Source organism: Aquila chrysaetos, chromosome 9, assembly GCF_900496995.4.
Source record: "Aquila chrysaetos chrysaetos chromosome 9, bAquChr1.4, whole genome shotgun sequence".
Classification (NCBI taxonomy): domain Eukaryota; kingdom Metazoa; phylum Chordata; class Aves; order Accipitriformes; family Accipitridae; genus Aquila; species Aquila chrysaetos.
The window spans coordinates 16,010,913-16,030,553 of NC_044012.1; the positions used below are offsets into that span (position 1 = coordinate 16,010,913).

At 45.5% G+C, this 19,641-nt stretch overlaps 1 long non-coding RNA gene across 3 annotated transcripts in view; it reads right to left on the reverse strand.

Moving 5' to 3' along the window:
• LOC115345818 overlaps positions 1–6,247 on the reverse strand; it is a 131,197-nt gene extending 124,950 nt beyond the window's left edge. For all 3 annotated transcript variants that reach the window (XR_003924938.2, XR_003924937.2, XR_003924939.2), the window contains exons 1-4: positions 6,013–6,247; positions 4,267–4,329; positions 908–998; positions 466–664 (exon numbers count right to left, since the gene is read on the reverse strand). This is a non-coding gene — a long non-coding RNA (uncharacterized LOC115345818). The remainder of the gene's footprint in view (positions 1–465; positions 665–907; positions 999–4,266; positions 4,330–6,012) is intronic.
• Positions 6,248–19,641: the final 13,394 nt, after the last annotated feature.

Below are 19,641 nucleotides of genomic sequence, written 5' to 3' on the forward strand. Positions count from 1 at the left end.
TCTCTCTCATACATTCAGTTGACTTAAGAGTGACTTAAGACCTTCTAGTATAATCAACCCCGTGTAATTGTAGATTACCATCAAAGGGATGGTCCTATTCCGACACATTCTTTCCACAAGCACCAGTAGATTTCCAGACCCTCCCTTGCATGGGATGTGGACACTGTGCAATTGCTATCTCAATCAATCAGTTCAGTTCCCCTGCGTGACAGAAGGCTATATTTCTGTTTAATCTGGGGGAGGCCAGTTTTCCATCAGATCAGCTTGCTGAACCAATCCTCCTCCCTCCTGCAGACACACCATCACTAGATTTTATGCAAAGGGACAGGCAAGGCAAACAAGTAAGCAGAATGGGAGCAGAAACAAGCAGTGCAGCCTCTTTCACCATGAACCTGCAGCTACTCCAAGTAAGGTGAAACAAGAAATGACACTGCAGTACAAGTGCAAAGCTCTATCAAAACATACCTGTCTGTAAGGCCAGGATCTGCAAAGTGAGTCACAGCTAAGTGCAGTATTAACACTCTTTACTTACAGTTTCCCACTGAAACATCTTTCCTCATTCCTTTCTTTGAGGAACAAATTGCATTTTCCAAACGCTGGCTCCGCTTTACAGTGTGTGGTTACTAGCAGCATTAAATAAAAAATATCAATGACATGAAAACATCTGCAAAACAAATTCACAAAAGAGTACTTTTAGTTTGTATTTATTTGTCTACCTCTGTCCAACTTCTACTCTGAAGCAAATACACTTATGATAGCTGTATGAATAACATGTTTCTTAGCTATTAAGACTCGCTCTTATTCCTATTTATAAATGCAATAAAGTACAAATGCATTTACATTTGTGGAGAACTTCTATGCTATCTTATGACCAGTATGTACAACTTAGACTAACTGTTCTTATCACTGTTGTCACATGAAGGGAGAAAACTCATCTCTTCCCTGTGATAGGGGAATAGGAGTCACGTAGCCAGGTGCACGGTAAGTGCTATCAAGGCCTGTCAAGACAAGCAGAATTACCTCAGAGATACAGTGAAAGGCTAGTGACAAAATACAAGCTACCCACAATCCAGAATCAAAACCTGAGCAAAGAGCAGGACTAGCATGAAACAGACACACTGGACACCACAGTAAGAACTAGCTGTCCCACACCGGAAAAGAATATATGTATATGCACTAGAAATTCACGTTACAAGCCTGTACACATCTTCAGTTGGTTTGCTTTGCCATTCTCACATAGGAACACATTTGGGCTGACTGAAAAAAAGTGGCTTCTTTCGAAAGGCTGTTTTGTGTCACTGCAAACATCTGCTACATATATTGCTCCCTGTAGGAATAAGCCTCTAACAGGAACCTAAATTCACTGCATGAGCCAGAACAGCTACAGTACAAGACACATGCAGAGGGCAACTGCCATCACAAAACTGCCGCCTTGCCACTTCAGGGCAGAGGGGCTTACATAGAACTGCCCTCAGGACACCCAGGGACAGCCTCGGCATAAATACATATGTATATATAGGCACACAACTAGGACCTGCTTTTAATACCTAACTGCCAAACTCCACAAAAGCTAACTTGTGGCTGATTGTTCCACATTTTAAATCTTTTCCCTCTCCTGACTACAAAAACTTCTACAAACTCTACCTCAAAAGATTACCTCTTGGCCATACCAAGAAGTCTCCTTACCAGATTAGTTTTCCTCAATCAGTCTTTATAACACGTCCTTCATTTCTGTCCAGAGCAAGTCTCTTATTCTCATTCTGACAGACCCCCTGCTTTTTCCTCTAGTAACCTTCATCTTTCTTCTCCGAGTACACTTACATTTTTCTGTATTTTCTCCTTTGTCTGTGCTAGTTATTAAGGCAACTTACCCCTTCTCAAGATTATACAGCAAATTTATTTTATTGATTCCTGATCTCACCTCTCCCTCCATCTCTGACACTTCTTTCTGGATATCCCACCATTACTTTCAGTTCACTGAGCTAAAAATCAGACTACTTATTCTCCACCCATAGGACTGCCCTTTTTTGCTGTACTTCGTTTACTGCTCTCCCTAATAATGCAGACTGTCTGCTCTGCTCACCTTCTTGATTTCTTTCAACATTAAAAAAATTATTACAAAAAATGCTAAGAACTGTCCTGTGTAAACTATGGGAACGTAGTAAACTTTTCATGATCAGCTCTGAATCCAGGTCCAGCGATCTCACTCCCCATCCATCCTACCTTTGGCCCTACCAACCCTATCCCTTATTGCTCTCTTTCCAACCTTTTCCACTCTTGGCTTATGCCTCTTCTCTCCTAAGTCAAGTACCGCCACTATCATCTTTCAAACTCCTCCTCTGCATTCGTTGTCCTGTATTCTCCAAGTACCAGGTTTCTTGTCCACACAGTTGACGTGTACAGCACCTACTCTAATGTTTAAATATTTGATACCAGAACCTCATCTTGTTAGGCGCTCTCCTACATAACTGTTCAAAGTGAAAATACGAGCTGCGTATTATTTATGTTAAAATTATTTATCAGTCCCTGATAAACAGAGCAAATACAACGTACAACTGAGGTGAGCGTGGTCTCCTTAGGCGGAGCTGCTGCAGTCAGGGTGAACCTGTCCCTATCACGACCATGAAGCTTCAACCATGACTTGAGGGCGCTTGGATGGAGATGAGTGTTCAAGCTGCATGCAGCTCAGTCCTCAACACTCGTGGCGAGGGGTGCAGCTAAAGCAAGACTCCGTGTGACGATTAACAGGTCTGCAGTCAAACTGGCTGAAATCAGCAACTCGCCCGCCGCCACTAGCAAGTCGGCAGTGACTTTCAGCCATTACCAGTCCGGACAGGCTGTAACTGACAGGAGGCGGCAGATGGTGGGTTTCAAGGCTCTGGAGAGAGGGAACTGCGGGACTGAGACCCACGGACCGGGACCCCAAGCTCCGCTCCCCAGGACGCCTCTCTGCGGGCGCCGCCGTACGCGCGCCCCCCCTCGCGGCCTGGCCCACGGCCTCCCCCAACACCGAGACCTCTCGGCCACGGCGCGGAGCCCCGCGGGCGGGAGAACAGGGCTCCGCTCGGCGGACGAAGCCCCGGCGGGGCGGAGCGGTGGCATCACCTCACGGCGGGGACGGGGCCCGCCCCCGGAGCCCGCGGCCCCTCGGCGAGGCCCCGCCGCCGCTGGGGGCGCTGCGGGGCGGCCGCGCTCCGCCGGCCGGGGCCGCCTCCCGCCTCAGCGGCGGCCACGGCGACACCTCGCCACCCCATCCCCCCCCGCCCCCGCCGGGGCTCACCTCTTCCCGCCAGCCCCCGTCCTGCCGGTGCCCGGCGTCCCCCAGCGCCCGCGGAGGTACGAATCCCCTCATCCAAGCCCGGGGATGGGCTCTTGAGGGAGGGTTTCGGGGAAGCCCGTGGCCGCGGAGCGACAGGGGCACGGCTGCCTGAGGAGAGGGGCGCGTGACGGGGAGCGGGCAGCCCCCTTCTGGCTGCGCAGCGCGTTTCTGACAGGCGGTGCTGGAGGTAACCGCAGCGCTCGCCACAGGCCCCCCAAACGCAGCAGAACGGGGGGACGTGGAGCCCGCTGCAGGTTGGCTCAGATGTGGTCACTCACGCCTGGTGGACAACCGGCCCCTGCTGGCGCTCTCGTTTTCCTCAACGGCCTCCAGCTGAGCGGTGACCCGTCGGGTACCTCCCATCCGAGGCTGTGTAGGGGTACGGCGTTTGACTGGCTAGGTGTTCCAGTAAAGATGAATGCAAATTAAGTTCTCCCAGACCCCAGAAAATGTAAAATTATTAAAATCTTTAAGTACCTTAACATTTACCCCTCGTTCTTGGGGCCATTTTGTACCGTGTCCATCTTACACATACCTTTTTACTCGTGAGCCTTAAATACCCTTGGCCTTGGACTAATTTTTTTCAGTGTTACAGGCTAGAAACTCCTACTTTATTTCAGTGGCACGGTCCTCTGCTGTCATCACAGAAGAACGATACAAATAGTTTAAAAACTGATCATTAACAGCTCCTAGCACAAACAGCGCTTTTCACCTCCTCCTGCAAGTATTAGATTATTTGGGGATGTTCAGGAGAGAATTCAGGATTCCTAAGACTACATCTTCACCGTTTCCCAAAGCTGTAGGCTTCAAGAGAGAGGGCACAGCAAACCCTGACGTTCTCCATTTTGCAGACTGCACTGCCTGCCCTTCCTTTTTATTGTAAGGCTCCTTCAATTCCTATGGACGTCTGTAATTCTGTTCTCCATTAGTTCAGCCAACTGCCATACCTTCCAGTGTAATCAGCATCACTCCAGCCTCCTTTCTTTCTCGGGTGTCACAGTCCTGTTAATCTGAAAACAGATGAGAAACAGAGTTAATACTGACACCGGGAGCATCATATTAAAGGTGTCTTTGATCTCCATTCGCTTACTGGAACAAGTGGCAGCTTGCTTAGACCTTACTGGTCATCTTCTCAGATCACCTACTAATGATCCAGGTGCCAAATCCAGTTTACTTGACAATTTTTTTTCCCCCGAGATGCTGATCAGTCAGCAGGCCAGCCGGACCAGCAGCACTACTGGTGTGTTGTGGGAGTGCAGGCGTAAGTAATTTTGTAGAAGCCTGTGCAAACGTGGCAGTAGTGGTCCAGCCCCAATACTTGGCTCTGTTCCCTGTGTGGAAGAAATTGTCCATTTCTGATAAAAGAATAAACTATATAGACATAAAGAATTTGCCTTGAATTTGACCCCTTTTGGATAAAATCATTGAGACCTTGGGCTCAGGTCCCAACAGTCTGTACGCTGGCCCTCTGAACTGAGAACTGAGTGGGCTCCATAAGAACCAGGTTGTTCCCTGTTCTCCTTCTAGGCCATTAGCTATTCCTTTGATTAGTTTGCCTTCATCCCTCAGGGTCCCACATTTCTTTTCCGTACATAATATGCCATACATTGTATTACTCTTAGCTCAGTTTTAGAGCACTGTAGAACACATTTTTCTTTCTGGGCTTGTCCAACATGAGCTCACATACTTCAGATCTCTTTTTCTTCCCCTGATCATTGAAAATAAAATATCACAAGTAACCTAATATTTTTTGATCCATTCAAATCCTTAAAAGCTGTGGTAAATCCTAACATCATGGAGATGGGTGAGAAGTAGACCTTGAGTACCTGCAGAAATCAAATGTATGATTACATCCTTCGCAGTTCTGGGCTCCAAATTAGCCTGTCAGGTTTGCATGTACTACTTCTGCTGACTTCAGTGGGAATTGCACATACGAAACTAACAGAATAATCAGGCCCTGAAAATTTGAGCTTGTGTCCCCAAGCAGAGCTACTGCATTTTTAACTGATTCAGTGTGAGATGCATCTGTGACCCTAGAGCAACAGCAACAGCTGGGAGTATGTGCTGGCACCCAGAAAGCTAGTGCTGTCTTTCCACATGGGATATACAGCAATCTCCAACCTGCCCTGCTTGTATTTAAAACACAAACTTAGATATCATATAAAGGAAGTGTTTCTGTTACCATGACATCAAGCAAGAAAATAAACATTACACTCCCTAGAAAATGAAATACAAGGTAACAGCATTTTAGCAAGTCTAATGGCAGAAGTCGGAGCCATCATAACACATTATAGAAGACAAATGAAAGGGTTGATTTTGAGAGCTTGAAATAAGAAAAATATTGAAATATTTTGCATACAGAAAAAGACACACTCTAGATACTCTTTGTTCCAACTCTTTGTTCCAACCAAGTGTTAGAAAAGCACTACTTTTATTTTCAGTTTAATCTTCTGGTTTTCAAAAGCTGCCTTTTTTTTTTTTTTTTTTCCTGAATTTCCCAGCTAAGGGATAGGACTAGATGTAAAACTCACTAGGTACTTCCTAGAAATCTCCCAAACAGATATTAGATTATTTTTCAAAAAAAACCAAAACCAGGAACAAATAATTCAAATCTAAAACACAGGGAGTTTTAGCTATTATCAATAAGATGTTGCATTATTCCTGAAAGAAATATGTATTCAAGTATTTCATACCTGATATTGATGGTTCAGCATCCCAATTCTTCAAATTCAGGCTGACTAGCCACTCAGGAAAGCAAGAAGTTAGGTAGATTATGAAATCTAAATCTGAAGGCTACATAAGCAGGGAGTATTACACAACCACACAGAAGTCAGTGCAAAGAAAATACAACTGATCATCAAAAGAAAAATATAATAATTGCAGCATTTCAGAAACATACTTTAAATCAAGCTTCCAGGATACATATATTATAGTCTTTTTTGTTAAAGTAGGTAAAGTTGTTGATTTAGTATTCAAATTCCAGTCTTTATTTCTGTACTTAAAGTCTTTGTAACAGATGGTAGAGAACTTCCAATGATAATTTAGTAGAAATCACTTCATTCAACAGATACAGGAGTTACACTGAGTAGTGGACTCAAAACTGTTGCAACATTTTTGTGCTCTCTCTTCAGGACAGCAATGAAATCCTAATTCAATATGTGTAACTTTAAGGATCTGACCTTGCACTGGTATATTATTCAAATACATTATACATCTCAGTCCCATTTTATACTGTTTTAATTTTGATCTGACATAAGATGCCTTCCTAAAAAAATGTGAAAACGTTTCTTTCTTTCTTTTTGGAGTACATCTGTAGTACTCATATGCCTGCCTGTTTGTTATGTTATACTTAGCACAGACGTGGGGGCTTCTCTGCCCTCATTTTACAAAATAGCAAGCCTTCTTGGTACAGACAGGAGTCAGGCACATTATTTTCAGTGAGTCCATTACCCACTTACTCTGCCCAATTCTATGAAGTAAAATCATGACCACCCAACTTAACGTTAATTATTTATTTTGTGAAGTTGTCCATTTTAGAGCTGAATGAGTGAAATGCAATTCAACTGAGCCAAAGGCTCGGACTGGGCTGCCATTTTGACATTCTCATCAGGGAAATGATGCTGTAAACACCCATACTTGATTCACATGCATGGTCTCTTGGTTGCCTACAGTAATGCCCATCTGTTCAGATGGCATCATGCCCACTTAAGTTGCTCAAGGGAATACATGCTGGGCAGTGATTGGCTTAGGTAAGTATTTTTCAAACTGGGTCGGTGTCGACCTCCTTTTGGGAAGGCCCAAGAGGAAAAGGAAACAAAAAGAATTTTCATTTTTTATTTTAATGGATTGTTTTCATTTAACATTCAGCAAAACCACCACCACCTATAAAACATTCAGTAGATGGTTTTGCTAATTCCTTGGTACCTGTGACCCCAGCAAGGAAAAATAAATTCAACTATGTTCTCATTTTTTAAGTAAATGAGTTTAACCTGTTATAAAGTCACAGTCCGTGTAACATTAAGACCACTTCATCTGCAGAAAAGAAACCTGTCTCAGCAGGCATTGCCACATTCTGACAACTGAACTGATTTCTTTTGTTGATGAATATTGGTCAACACTCAAATATCTGAATTCCTAGGTATTCTTACCAAAAGCCATAGCTTGAATTTTGTGGGCGGAGTGGTGAGCAACACTATGTCCCAAATTATTAGTCGGATCAAATGAATGTTACTGTACAAAGATGCAATTCCAAAATACACAGCAAACAGAAACATGCACAAAGATACAGATGATTGATGTGCAGTATCATGAAAGGATTAACCCCTTTTGCTTCCTAAGTTGGCATGTTTTCCAAATGTAGCCTTTTACTTCTCCAAAGCCAAAGAACTTTGCTTTAGTGAAGTGCATTGTACAGTGAAGCCATTGTCTGTCACATTGCTTTATCAAATAAGAAGGGGTGGGGGGAACATGTCACCCTTTCTTCCTGCAAATAAACTGTGGGGTTTTTTATTTAAGAGAAAGCTACCATTATTACAAAAAAAAAAAAAAAAAAAAAAAAGGAAAAAAAGATGAAAATAATCCAGCTCCTTTTCATTTGGGAGAAAAAAGCCTTTCAGTGCTGCGTCCATGCGCTCTGACTACTGTTTTGACACTGTGTCAAGATGCTCCTGCTCTGCTCCAGGTCTCAGATCACAGTTGGAGTGTCTTGATACAGTGTTGAATCAGTAGTGTCAGCAAGTCTCAGAGCAGAGTCAAAGAGCCTCAATGTAGCCTCAGAGCAGGTAGAGTCAGAGAGGCCTTTTCCCTAAACTGAAGTAGGCAGAGGGTGCTCCATTTTTTTTATTTTTAATTGTTTGTTTTAACACATTTCGACCCAGCTGCACCAGGTTCATACTTCTAATTACTAGTCTTTGTTGTACTAAGGTATCAGAGCTAGCTCTCTCCCAACCCTGAAGAGCTGTTAAAAAGCAGCATGGAATAATGTTAATATTTTCTTGAAAGAGCAAGCCTAGGCACGGGAACCGAGGACCTGCGCTTTCTCAGAGCAGCTCTAGCAAAGGTTTGTTAACAGGGCCAGACCCTGCTTTGGTGGCACCCCGTTCTGCTGTGCGACAGCACTGCTGTGCTACCATGGGGAACAGCGCGGGGAGCCTGCACCCTGGCACCCTGCTTTAGCTGCTGATGCGCTATCCTATGTTGTTGGAGACCCAAATGGAAACGTGATGTCCTCTATCATAGCAACTGCCTATATCTGCAGTCCAAAGCCCTGACTTCCCTGACATCGATAGGAGCCTTCTCAGCAAGTTCACTGGGGGCATAATTTTTCTTACTCAAAGCAGAGCAGATTGACACAACTGCTCTTTTCAGCAAGATGGTGCCACACACAATCAGCACAACATAACCTGCGTGGCAGAACTGTGCCGCAGCAGTCTGCACAAGCTGCTGCACACCGCTCAGGGTGAGGACGGTGACACATACAGACGGGATGCTGTCCTAAGAAACAGGGATGGCAGTCTCGATGCAGTGAAGGACATTGGCTCCATAAAGAGGCCAGGGGAGCTGCAGAGATTAGTATTACACAAGGAGGGGGATAGGGTTTGAAAGCTTTGTTAATGACTGTGAAAAAAAAACCCAGGAGATAGCTTTAACACCTGAAAGTTTGTCCTTTTTTAATTTTTTTATTATTACTTCACTTAGAGAAGTAATGTTGGTTCTTCGTTGTAAACTCTGCCTCATATCTTTAGATCATCACTAATGCAACAGCATGACTTGAAAAGCTAAACGCCACACTAAGGCACCCCTCAGATGGTATCAAATGAAGGGATATTCTAAATAAGTGTGGGTAGAGACCAAATTAAACATATTGTAAGCATGGGTAGAAAATGGGATTGGCAAGAGCAAAACTGTAACACCAGTAAAGACTAAGGGGCAGGACATGGTGCCAGCTTCTAGCACTGTTTTGTAAAAAAATAATTATTAAAATAAAATAAAAATGTTTTAAAGACTGAGTATGCAAACTATTCCTGGACTTCCTCCTAGAAAAGATAGCAAGGGTGCACAGATCCCATGATTTCAAGCACTGCTGCCAGAATAGCCATGTCTGGGAGGACCAAGCCACATCTAAGGCAACAGTCTCTAAAGTGTTGAATGCCAAGCACTGTACCAGGCATCACGTTTTGGGATGAAATGGATGTCAGTCCCTAAGAAGGCATTTGAGAAGGAATGAAATAAGATCAGGGTTCAGAAAGAAAATAACTAGACTTAAGAGGCTGGATTAGAAAATGTAAATAGGTCAAAGCCAATTTTGCTGTAACTTTACATCTGAATATGTAATCCAGTCAATTTTGTATGCTAACATCAGGGGGGTGCACAGATCAATGTATATAATTTAGGTTAAATGACCACTGCAGAGTGAGATGCATGCGTTCTTCTCACAGTTGAGCCAAATTTATCCCTGATACAAATGCAGTAATTTTACTGGACTTTTAGCAGGGATACATTTATATGGGCAATACCTTCTCAGTAACTTGTTGCTTATGCAGATGCACTGTGTACCCCCCCCACACACAAAGGTGTTTTTAATTTCTCATTAGTCTTTTCTTGTGATTATTGTGCTGTTATTTACATAACATATTATTAAAGTACAGTTAAAAATAGTTATACAACAAAGCCATAAATGCTCAATATCATAGCTAATAAGAAAATTTTAAAGCCATAAAGACTTCCAAGTCATCAGGAAATACAACAAAATGAGAAGTGGGAACAGGGACTTACCTCCCCACAGAAAGCCGAGGCTCAGCCACGTTTGCTATGTGCTTTGAGATCCTTGGAGTAAGATATTATTTAAGGTGCAAGTATTTCTAAAACAAACAAAACTCACTGACTGTTGTGGTGACTTTCTTGCAGGCACTTTCACAGCAAGCAGAAGATGGGGGTTTCCTGCTTCTCTGCCCAGGCTGGCCCTGTGGGGCCATCACACCCTCACCAGCTGCAGAGGAGCTCTCTGACCTGTTGTGACCATTTGCTTTCAGCCACCGCAAAGAGCAGGTCTGCCCCAGCGCTCTCCCAGCTGTCTCTGGAGGTAAAAGAGAAATTATAGATTGTATCATCTAGGCACAAATTAAAATCTTTACTGGTAGAAACCTGGTAGAAAGTCTCAGAAGAGAATGAATTATGTATTGGAACACTTAAGATTTCCTTCCCTTTATTACAGCATGGGGTCTGAACTCTGCTTTCTTCCCTGCACTTTATTACATGGTTAGAAGTCCCGCAGTAGGAAACTTGCAGTTTGAATTTTGAAGCACCTATAGTGTCATACTTTTTATTTTAATATTTGTCACCAACAGTGCCGACAGATAAAAAGTGCTGGCTCCCCACAGCATGATATGCGGGATTTTCAATAGAGCTACACAATTGCTTTTGCTAAGTGCTTGCGGGGCTCACAGTGCCAAATCCCGCAAATTGCTGCATTCAGGCCACTTTGCAATGCTGTACCAAGGTAAGTGGTATTAAAAAAGTTAGTTGCTTGCAGGAGGGACATATGCCTAAATGGCCGATTTCTTTTTAAAGTCCTAAGCAATTGTCTGAAGACATTTCTGCAACTCAATTCAGTAATTGTAGCACTTAAGAGATGGTCAAAACTTTTTGTGTCACTCACAATTTATTCTGTGTTGCATACAGTTTTAGAAAAAAAAGTCTTTTTCCAGCTCCAAAGTTTGCTGGCCAAGGAAGTCCCAGAAGCAATGTCACCAATCATGGTAACATTCTATTTATGGATTACTACTTCCTCTCCTTCTTCTTTATTGTCTTTAATTTATAGGAATATCATTGTTCATATCCCAGCCTCAAATCAGTATTGTGTTGTAAATTATTTCATGTGCACAGCAATGCTAAGTGTGTAACAGTTACACCTGAGGTATCAGGGGAGATTTTTGTATCTCCTATGTTATTCACAGGTCAATTAAAAAGCTGATTAAACCCCAAAAGTCTATGATGATAATTGCTGGAAATAGACTGGGATGATAATTGGTTTAATGACTGCTAAAGGAGTCATTGGGATGTGTGTCTCTCAAGGAGCCTGGATGGCACTTTAAGAGCTAGATTCATCCTGGGTGTTGGTTGTTGACTTTAATGGTATTACTCCAAAATCTGATTTGGATCAACTTACAAAATATTGCAGACGAGACACATCATTTTTAAAGGATGTCTCTGCTGAGCTTTGGTGTCTCTCTTGAACTACCCAATTCAATGTCAACTCCTCTCGTACAAATTCTGCCTGTACAGCTTGAAGTAGCTCTGTAAGGTGGGAATTCACTGAAGGTTTTATATTTTTCTACATTTTTTTTCTAGCTTAGCAGGAAACAAATTCTATGTAATAACTAGAAAATGTAGGCCGAGACCATCCTCTACACAGGAAATTTCACTCAGAGGGTTGGACACCCAGCGAGGTCCTATTCACAGACGTCTCTTTGTTTTTTTCTGCCTGGAACCAAAGAAGGGGATTCATGCCAAAACCCTGCAGGATATGGAAATCTATTGGCTGTTCTGTGCTTCTGCATGTCTTTCAAAGTGGCTTCTGATTTGGGGGGGCCCTGAATTAAGATCCATGGGCTTGGGGCTTTGGGGGTTTTTTGGGTTTTGTTTTAATAAGGACTCAAAACCTGCAGCTTTGATTCAAATAGGAGTCAGAAACATTCAGTACCTTTGAAAAACCCCTGACATTTCATTCCTCATACTGAGAACCCAGAACAGCAAAAATTTAGACCAAAATGATTTCTCCAGGCTAGTCAGTATTAGAGAATAGTGCAGAAGTCAGAAAACCCTTGCTGCTGGTTCTCAGTCCACATGCACTGCCTAGGCTTGGAAAGGCTATAAGGTTATAAATCTTTCAGTGAAAAGAATTCCTGCTTCATGCCATCAACATTGCCTAAAGACATCTGCGCAGGGCATCTCTAGAGGAGGCTCCCATTACTAGACCTATGCAGAAGAATAATGAGAAACTTGCATCCGGTTTGAAAGACATTAATGAGTCTCTCTTGGATACAAAATATTTGTTCAACACCCTTATGGGCAAAGCAACATACAGCTGAGCTAGGGAGCTCTGGCTGAATAGGATGGACCGATAGGTCTTGGAAAAGGAATAACGCAGAGCTCTGCAAAAAAAGAGGGTTTTTTTCAGACCCAATTTTCAGTTCTGGTGCTTACATGTGTCCGTATTGCTTTGAATATATATTTTCCAGCACCTACTTCTTCTCCATTTGTTCCAATGGGGGTTCACGTGCCATGGGGGTATTTTGGATTCATCACTGGTTCTTCTCTCATTTTGTGTTTCTATTCTCAGTAACATTTTTGACGAAAAAAATAGTTTTTTCAGCATCTTAAATGAACTGTAGACATATTAAGTGTTTTCCTCTCCCCTCCCTCCAGATTTCTCTCACACACACAAATATATTTCAGGGTTCGGGGGTTGGTTTGTTGGGTTTTTTCCTCTCCCTGAGCTTGGTGCATCATTGAGCTAATGATGCACAGTCAAGTTATCCAGTATCATTAGATTACCTAAGGCTCTGATCCTAGTGTGCCTTACATGTGTGAATATTTAACTCCTTGAAGTCAAGGGAAATGGTTGTGTACACATTTGCAGTGCAACATGAAAGAAAACACACTTTTCTGGCAGTTCCCAGAAAGCAAAGAAGGTTAGTGTATTCTTTGATGTAATGTATCAATAACTGGAATTACTTTGCAAAATGAAAAACGGGAGGCAGGGATGACTCTGGACTTAATTTGCATTTTATGTTCTGTTAGGGTGCTAAACCCCTTAATAAGACAAGGTGAGTTAGCATTCCTGTTTGCTAGTACAAACACATCTCATCTACCAGCAAAGGTTGCCTCCCCTCCCAAGCGGGGTGCCAGGTATCTCAGCTTCCCCTTTTCTTATGTCCTTTCATCAAATAATCAATCTGCAGCCTTAAAAAAGTTTACAAGTGCAGGACTCTTGTGCCTCTGCCCACTGTCAGGTAACCCTTCTCAAGCCACACCAAAACCAGCAGATTCTTCTGCGTCAGACTTACTCTTACCACACAGTCGCTGCACGACCACTGGCAAACTGTAAATCTGGTGGCCCACGCAGGTGCCACTGCTGGGGGTATGGGTGAGAGTCGAGGGAGGGGAATGTACAAAAAGCAAAAAGAGAGATCTGGAATTTGAAAAAAAAAAAATCCCAACTAGCCAGGGAGCAGATGAGAAGTATACATGGCAGACGGCTATTGCCAAAACTCCAGGTTTATCTAGTAATAGGAACAACCGGTACAAACCTACAACAGCCACGAAATCACGTACATGGCTTCGCTCACTGGAGAGCCTCCCTGGCACTGCTTTGCACCCACACACCCCCCTCGGCATCAATGCTGAAACCAGAGCGAAAGATGGGATTTTATTTAAACACAAGTGCTCTTGGCACCATCACAGACATTATCAGGCTGGTTAGGGAGAGTGAGGCACAACTAATTAAGCTCATGGACTGCACCCACTGGCCCTGCCACAGTCAGGTATTGCTCACCTTCTCCTTTCAGTCTATCCACTTCTTTTTCCACTGTCTGTGCACCAGACCTCATTCTCCTTTCAGGTGAGGCCTCATCTTCCAGGTTTGAGTGTTTAAGCATTGAGGATATCACTGTAATATAACGTATTGCATATTTATTAGGAATTACGCAACACTTGATCAAGTCTTAAGCCACAAGAGCCCTCATGAAGAAAAATGTTTCTGGGTCCTACTTTGGGTGAAAAATCTGTCGCTCCCCATTAGCAACCCAAATTGTTTCTGGTACACGAGGCTAATGGAAGCTCTTGACCATTTCTTTAGCACCATTACAAAAGCATTAGCTGAGCTCATTTGCACACTTCCTTAACCCTCCCTCTACGGCAGGCTTACACCGAGATATTTTGTGAATAAACCAGAAAATGTACAGTAGAAGCTGTATCTTTTGCAAATGGCATGTATATTTTATAGCTTTCATGCATAGAAGCCAATTTCTTGAGGAACAGTGACTATAAATTGCAACTGGAAGAAGAAGAAGATGCACTTATTTATTGCGTTGCTTTCAACCAGGAAAAAAGATGTTCTTTCTCTCTCCCTCCCCTTTAAATTAAAGGCCGGGTAAAGAAGAGCCCAGCACCTCAGGGACATGGCTTCGGCACGCACAGCTTGGAGGGCTCGTTTCCTCGCTCGTTTATTGTGAGGGAAGGATCACGCTGGGGGCCAGGTACCTTTTCCCGTCACGTAAAACTGAAGACATAGATAAATGTATTTTTTTTTAAGTTTGAAGCAAGATTTTAGTTGGTACTAAAAGATTTTGGGGCTAGATTTTTTCAGAAGGCGATGCCCTTTTTAGGAGGATTTCTCACACACGGAGGAGTCCCGCAATGCACTAGCTCTCTAGTCCCCGCTTCCTGAGGATACCGTCTGTACTGTACGGGGCTTTAAATGCCAACACACGCTTGGGAACGTCAGGAGAAGCAAAAAATCCAGAAAACCTAGTCTGTATGTTCTTCCACAATTCAGTAAATACTCTGCATCGCCCCTCCAACCTCCTGGAGCAGGCTGACACCACCGTGCTCTAAATGCAGACCAAGTAGTAAAAACCAGGTGTGGGTGAAACAGTAAAAATACTTTCATGACATTTCTGTACCTGGGGGCTTTGACGTCTCTAAAGCCCTCAGAACCAGGCTTGAAGCGTGACGCTTCTCACAGAGCAGCTCGTGACATCCACGCACAAACGGGGTGGCAAATCCCCCCAACAGGCAAGGCTGCCGCGGGGGCCGAGCGCTGGCCCAGACCCCCGCCCGGCTCCCGCCTCCGGCCCACCTGCGGGTCAGCTCAGCTCCCTCATCCAGCAGAAAACTAGCCCGCTTCAGATAACAAACAAAAAAGTCTCGGTCCCCCCAAAAAGCCCCGAAGAGACTCAGCGGCACGTCAGCCTCCCCGCTGTCGAGAGGAGGCCGAGGCAGACGGCCCCACGGGCCGGGGGCGGCCCGGCAGCCCGCGGGCAGGCCGGGGAGCCCCCGCCGCGGCTCAGCCTGGGGGAGGGCGCTCGGCAGAGCTCGGCCAGGTCCGCTCGTAGCCGCAGCAGGGCCTCCCCCCCGCCCTCCCCGGCCCGCTGAGGCAGCAGAGCCCTGCGCGGGGCCCGGGCCCTCTCCCTCCTCCACCGAGGTGGCGGGCGAGGCGCAGCCAGGCCCCGGCGCCGGCTGCGGCCCTTGCGGCAGCGTCCCCAGGCGCGCAGCCCCGCTCGCAGGCCGGGAGCCCCCGCGTCCCCCGCTCCGTCCTCCCCGCTGGCAGGAGGCCGCGGGGCTGCGGGGGGCGCGGGCCGGGTCAGCGGCGCTGCGGGGCGGAGCGGCCGCCTGCCGCGGGGACGCAGATGGCCGGGGATGGCAGAAGGAAGGGGACAGCCGCGGAGAGCAGCGGGGCGGCGCGCCACCGGCTCGGGGAGAAGCGGCCAGCAGGACGGGCAGAGCTGCCGGAGGGCAGGGCCGGCCCTGGTGAGGGGCCCGGGCCCCGTGCGAGGTGCTGCACCGGCGGAAGGCTGGCCCCGGCCCCCTCCCCTCCTCCCTGGCACCCCGGGACATGGGGGAGATGCTTCGCTTTTTTCCTCAGAAAAGGACAATCTCGCGTGGTTAAGTTGCAGGTCCTTATTAGGGCAGTGAAGGCCGTACTTTTTTAGCAGTCTTGTAGGTGATGCAGCGAGCGGCTTGTCTTTCTCTTGGGGGTGCTCGGTGTTTCTCCTTTGTACTCTTCCTGTCTCCCTCTGTCACCTAGTCTGCTAAGCCTCAGGAAAGTAACAATAATTCACAGGTAAATAGATCAAAAGGCAAGCCCTGGCTGCCGTTTGCAGGAGAGGGATCTTAAAGTTGTGAGGTTGACAGCAATTTCATGAAGACACGTAAAACTAAGAACAAACAAATTTCACAAGAGGCAAAAATGGGGAGAAAAGAAAAAAGACACAGCGATGAATAATAACAAGTCAAGCTCCCATCAGCTCCACAGCCTGGTTGCCGCTGCAGCTCCCACCACCTGGGTTTCTGTGGCCATACCTGTGTTAAGCTCACACGCTGTCCTCCATGACGGCACTTGCAGGGCGTTGTTCTTATCCTGGCTAACTACTGCAAGCGTACCGCGGGGATACAGTATCCCCAGACCTCTGCACCTCTGTCAAACGTAGCTAAAGGTGGTCGGCTGTTCTAAGGTGGTGGAGAGGGGATTGCAGAAACCTCACCGCTTTAGGGTGTGGGCCAAAATGCAGAGACTGCTTGTAGACCAGGAGAAAGGCCTTCACTGTACGTACCAGAGAGTGATTTACACACATTAAAAGCCAAACACACCAAAAGCCAATCTGCTCTTACACATTGGTAGGAGAAAGTGAGATGTGCACTTGGGACATGGGACGTGCAGATTCACTGCAATGGAAATGGCTGCCAGAGGGTGGATTTTCCATTAATTCCTCTGGAGGGCAGGAAGGTTGTGGAGGGACACCCTCCTTGGCCCCCTCACCCTCCTGATTTTTCCCTTTCACGTTCTGAGCTGCTGCTCAGCGGGGTGACCTTCCCCAGCCCACTCAAAGATGCTCCAGTACAAAATGATCAGTCAGTCACTCCCTCAAATGGGCCCCAACTTTCTTTTCTCTCCCTTTTGGAGGCAATGGGCTAAGTACTTGCTTTTTCCAAAACTCTAAGGTACCTGACCAAAGGTGGTGACCCCTTGCTGAAGGTGATAGATCAGACAAATATCTACAGAAGCACTGAATAAAACACAAATGTGTAAAGCTGACTACGCAGACAATATATCATCTGTAGGTACTGGTTGCTACTTCTTTAAATATTTCAATGTTTTTTGGATGTGTGGGTTGTAGTGACGCTAAATGCAAAGACCATTCAATGCGTAAGAGCTAATAGACTGGACTGCTACAAATACAAGTCCTTTGTTAATCCGTTGTTAATATGAATTTATATTTCAGAATTTGCCTAAACTTGGAAGATATTAAATTGTCTATACAACATTTCTTTATACATTTAAAACTTTTTTCACCATTTCCAACACTGTACTGGCCCTAATGCCACTCAGATCATAAACCGACTTTTTGCCTAAAGCCCATCCTCAGCAAGAATTTCAGCAATTCTGGTTTGCACTTACCTGTGAGTCATCCGTGTCGCCCACGCCTTGAGCAGCCTGTGCCAGCCCGTGTCTGCAACACCACCGCACAGGAGCTGCGACTTACACAGATAGGCAGGGAAACATTATGGGAATTACAGAAAGGAACTCCATCCCATTTTCAACCTGTTGTAGCTGTTGACATATAGGAGCCAACATTTCTGACTGTTTTCCAAATGCCTTCTGTAGCACTTCTTGGCCACTAAGAAAACGGGGGTGAAACCTCAAACATGTACCAGAAGCTGTGATATTATCTCTCTCCACCTGCAGTTAGGCTCTGTTTTCCCTAGGAGCTTTTAACAGATACAGGAACTATATACTATACGCTGGCGAAGCACTCCCTGGTGTGATTGCAGCTATGCCAGCAAAGCTGTGTTTTGTACCAGTGCAGGGCTGCTCTGCCCCCACTCCCAAGTGGGACAAGCGGCACAGAAAAAGCAGTCACAGGGGAACCACCAGACAAAGGCCCCACATTGCGCTGCAGAGCTCTGCCACCCGGTGCCCTGGCTGGTGCAGCCCTGCCTGGGGAGGCTCAGGCCTTGGAAAAAAGGGTCAGGCAACGGCGCTGCACCCTGGCATAGGCTAAGGACCAGCCCTGGGAGCTGCAGGAGTCCAGAGCGTCGCCGATGCAGCTCCACAGCAGGAGCAGAAGGGTGATGGCTTTCCCTCTGCTTCCTTGCAGTAGCTTTCACCCCCACACCCAAACTGCATTTCTTCGGCCCCTAGGAAAGCAGATACCAAGACAGCACCATCCCTTGGCATGGTGCGTCCTGTGACTATAACAACGACTGTTCGTATGGGCATGGTTGTATCAAAAATACTGCAAAGCAACCCAGCAGATTCATGGCAAGTCCCTGCACTTTTGAACATATGGTCTTAGAAAATTTTTAAAAGCAGAATTTGTCCATTGGTGTTCAAATGTTACCCAAGTACTGTAAGATACCAGAGCACCTGCAGAAGACAACCACAGCTCAATTTTTTCCCAGCCCTAGGGGCACAGTCCAACCCCTCTCTCCGGCCTGACTTGTGCTGCTCAGGAATGAAGCTCATATACCAGAAGGGATGAAGAAGATGGAGCAGGACCACAGCCCTCACTTTCATGCTTTGGGGTCCCCTAGCTTTTCAAGGTTTGGTGGAAAACCAAACTATTTCTTTCCTCCACCCCTGCCCATGGTCTGGTCAGGGTTCAAGGCAGATGCAACACGTAGCGTAGACACCAGCCTGCTTGGCATTGCCAAGCTGAGCGTGGACCCCAGCAACCTGGCCCCATGCCCACGTTTCCAGTACAGGTGGGGAAAATTATGCAACTCAGAATAGGATCCTCACATGGGGAGTTCCCCATCTCAGCACAGTGAATATACACCTAGTTTTAACTAGTCAGCAGGGAGATGCGAGACAAAGGCATGTGCTTCAGTACGGCACTGCTAAAGCAGCTCTCAGAGTTGCGTGGAAACATCAGTTCACTCTTGGGATTCCCAGCACAGAACCTTTTGCTGAAGATAGAAACCTACATCTTCCTTTTCATTTCTGAAGGCCTGCCCAGAAGTGATCAAGCATCATTCCAAACCCAGTGCCAGCAAAGAGCCTCCCTTTTCAGTATCTCCGTAGTGAGAACCTGCTGCCTTGCTTTTAGCCTGGAGAAGATGGCACAGGAGCTGTTACCGGAGCAGCTGATGTATGTTCCCGGCTAGCTTTTCTTGCAAGGGCCTGTCGTCTATGAGCCTGTACTGCAAGACACACTTCTTTTTCCCATCTTAAAATGTTGCCTGTGAGTTAGGAGTATGCATACATTATGAATGAGAATAATGAATTGGTGATTACATTAGCTATTTTTTCAGCCCATAAACATCTGTGCCATGGCTTATGGAGAAATAATCAGGTAGAAAGCTAACACTTTTTCTAGAAATGGATCATTTTAGTACAATGATTTTGTTGCATAAACAGTGAGCTGAGAATTATCTAGATGAAAACAGAACTGTCCTCTTTGGAATTAAGAAAAGTCATTCCTAGTTTTGTTATACTAGTATTCATAAATTTATCACAAATCAAAATTATGAGCCTAAACTCTTTCTGACTGTCCACGCAATGCTATTTCAGCAGAATAACTGGCAGAATGAATAACATA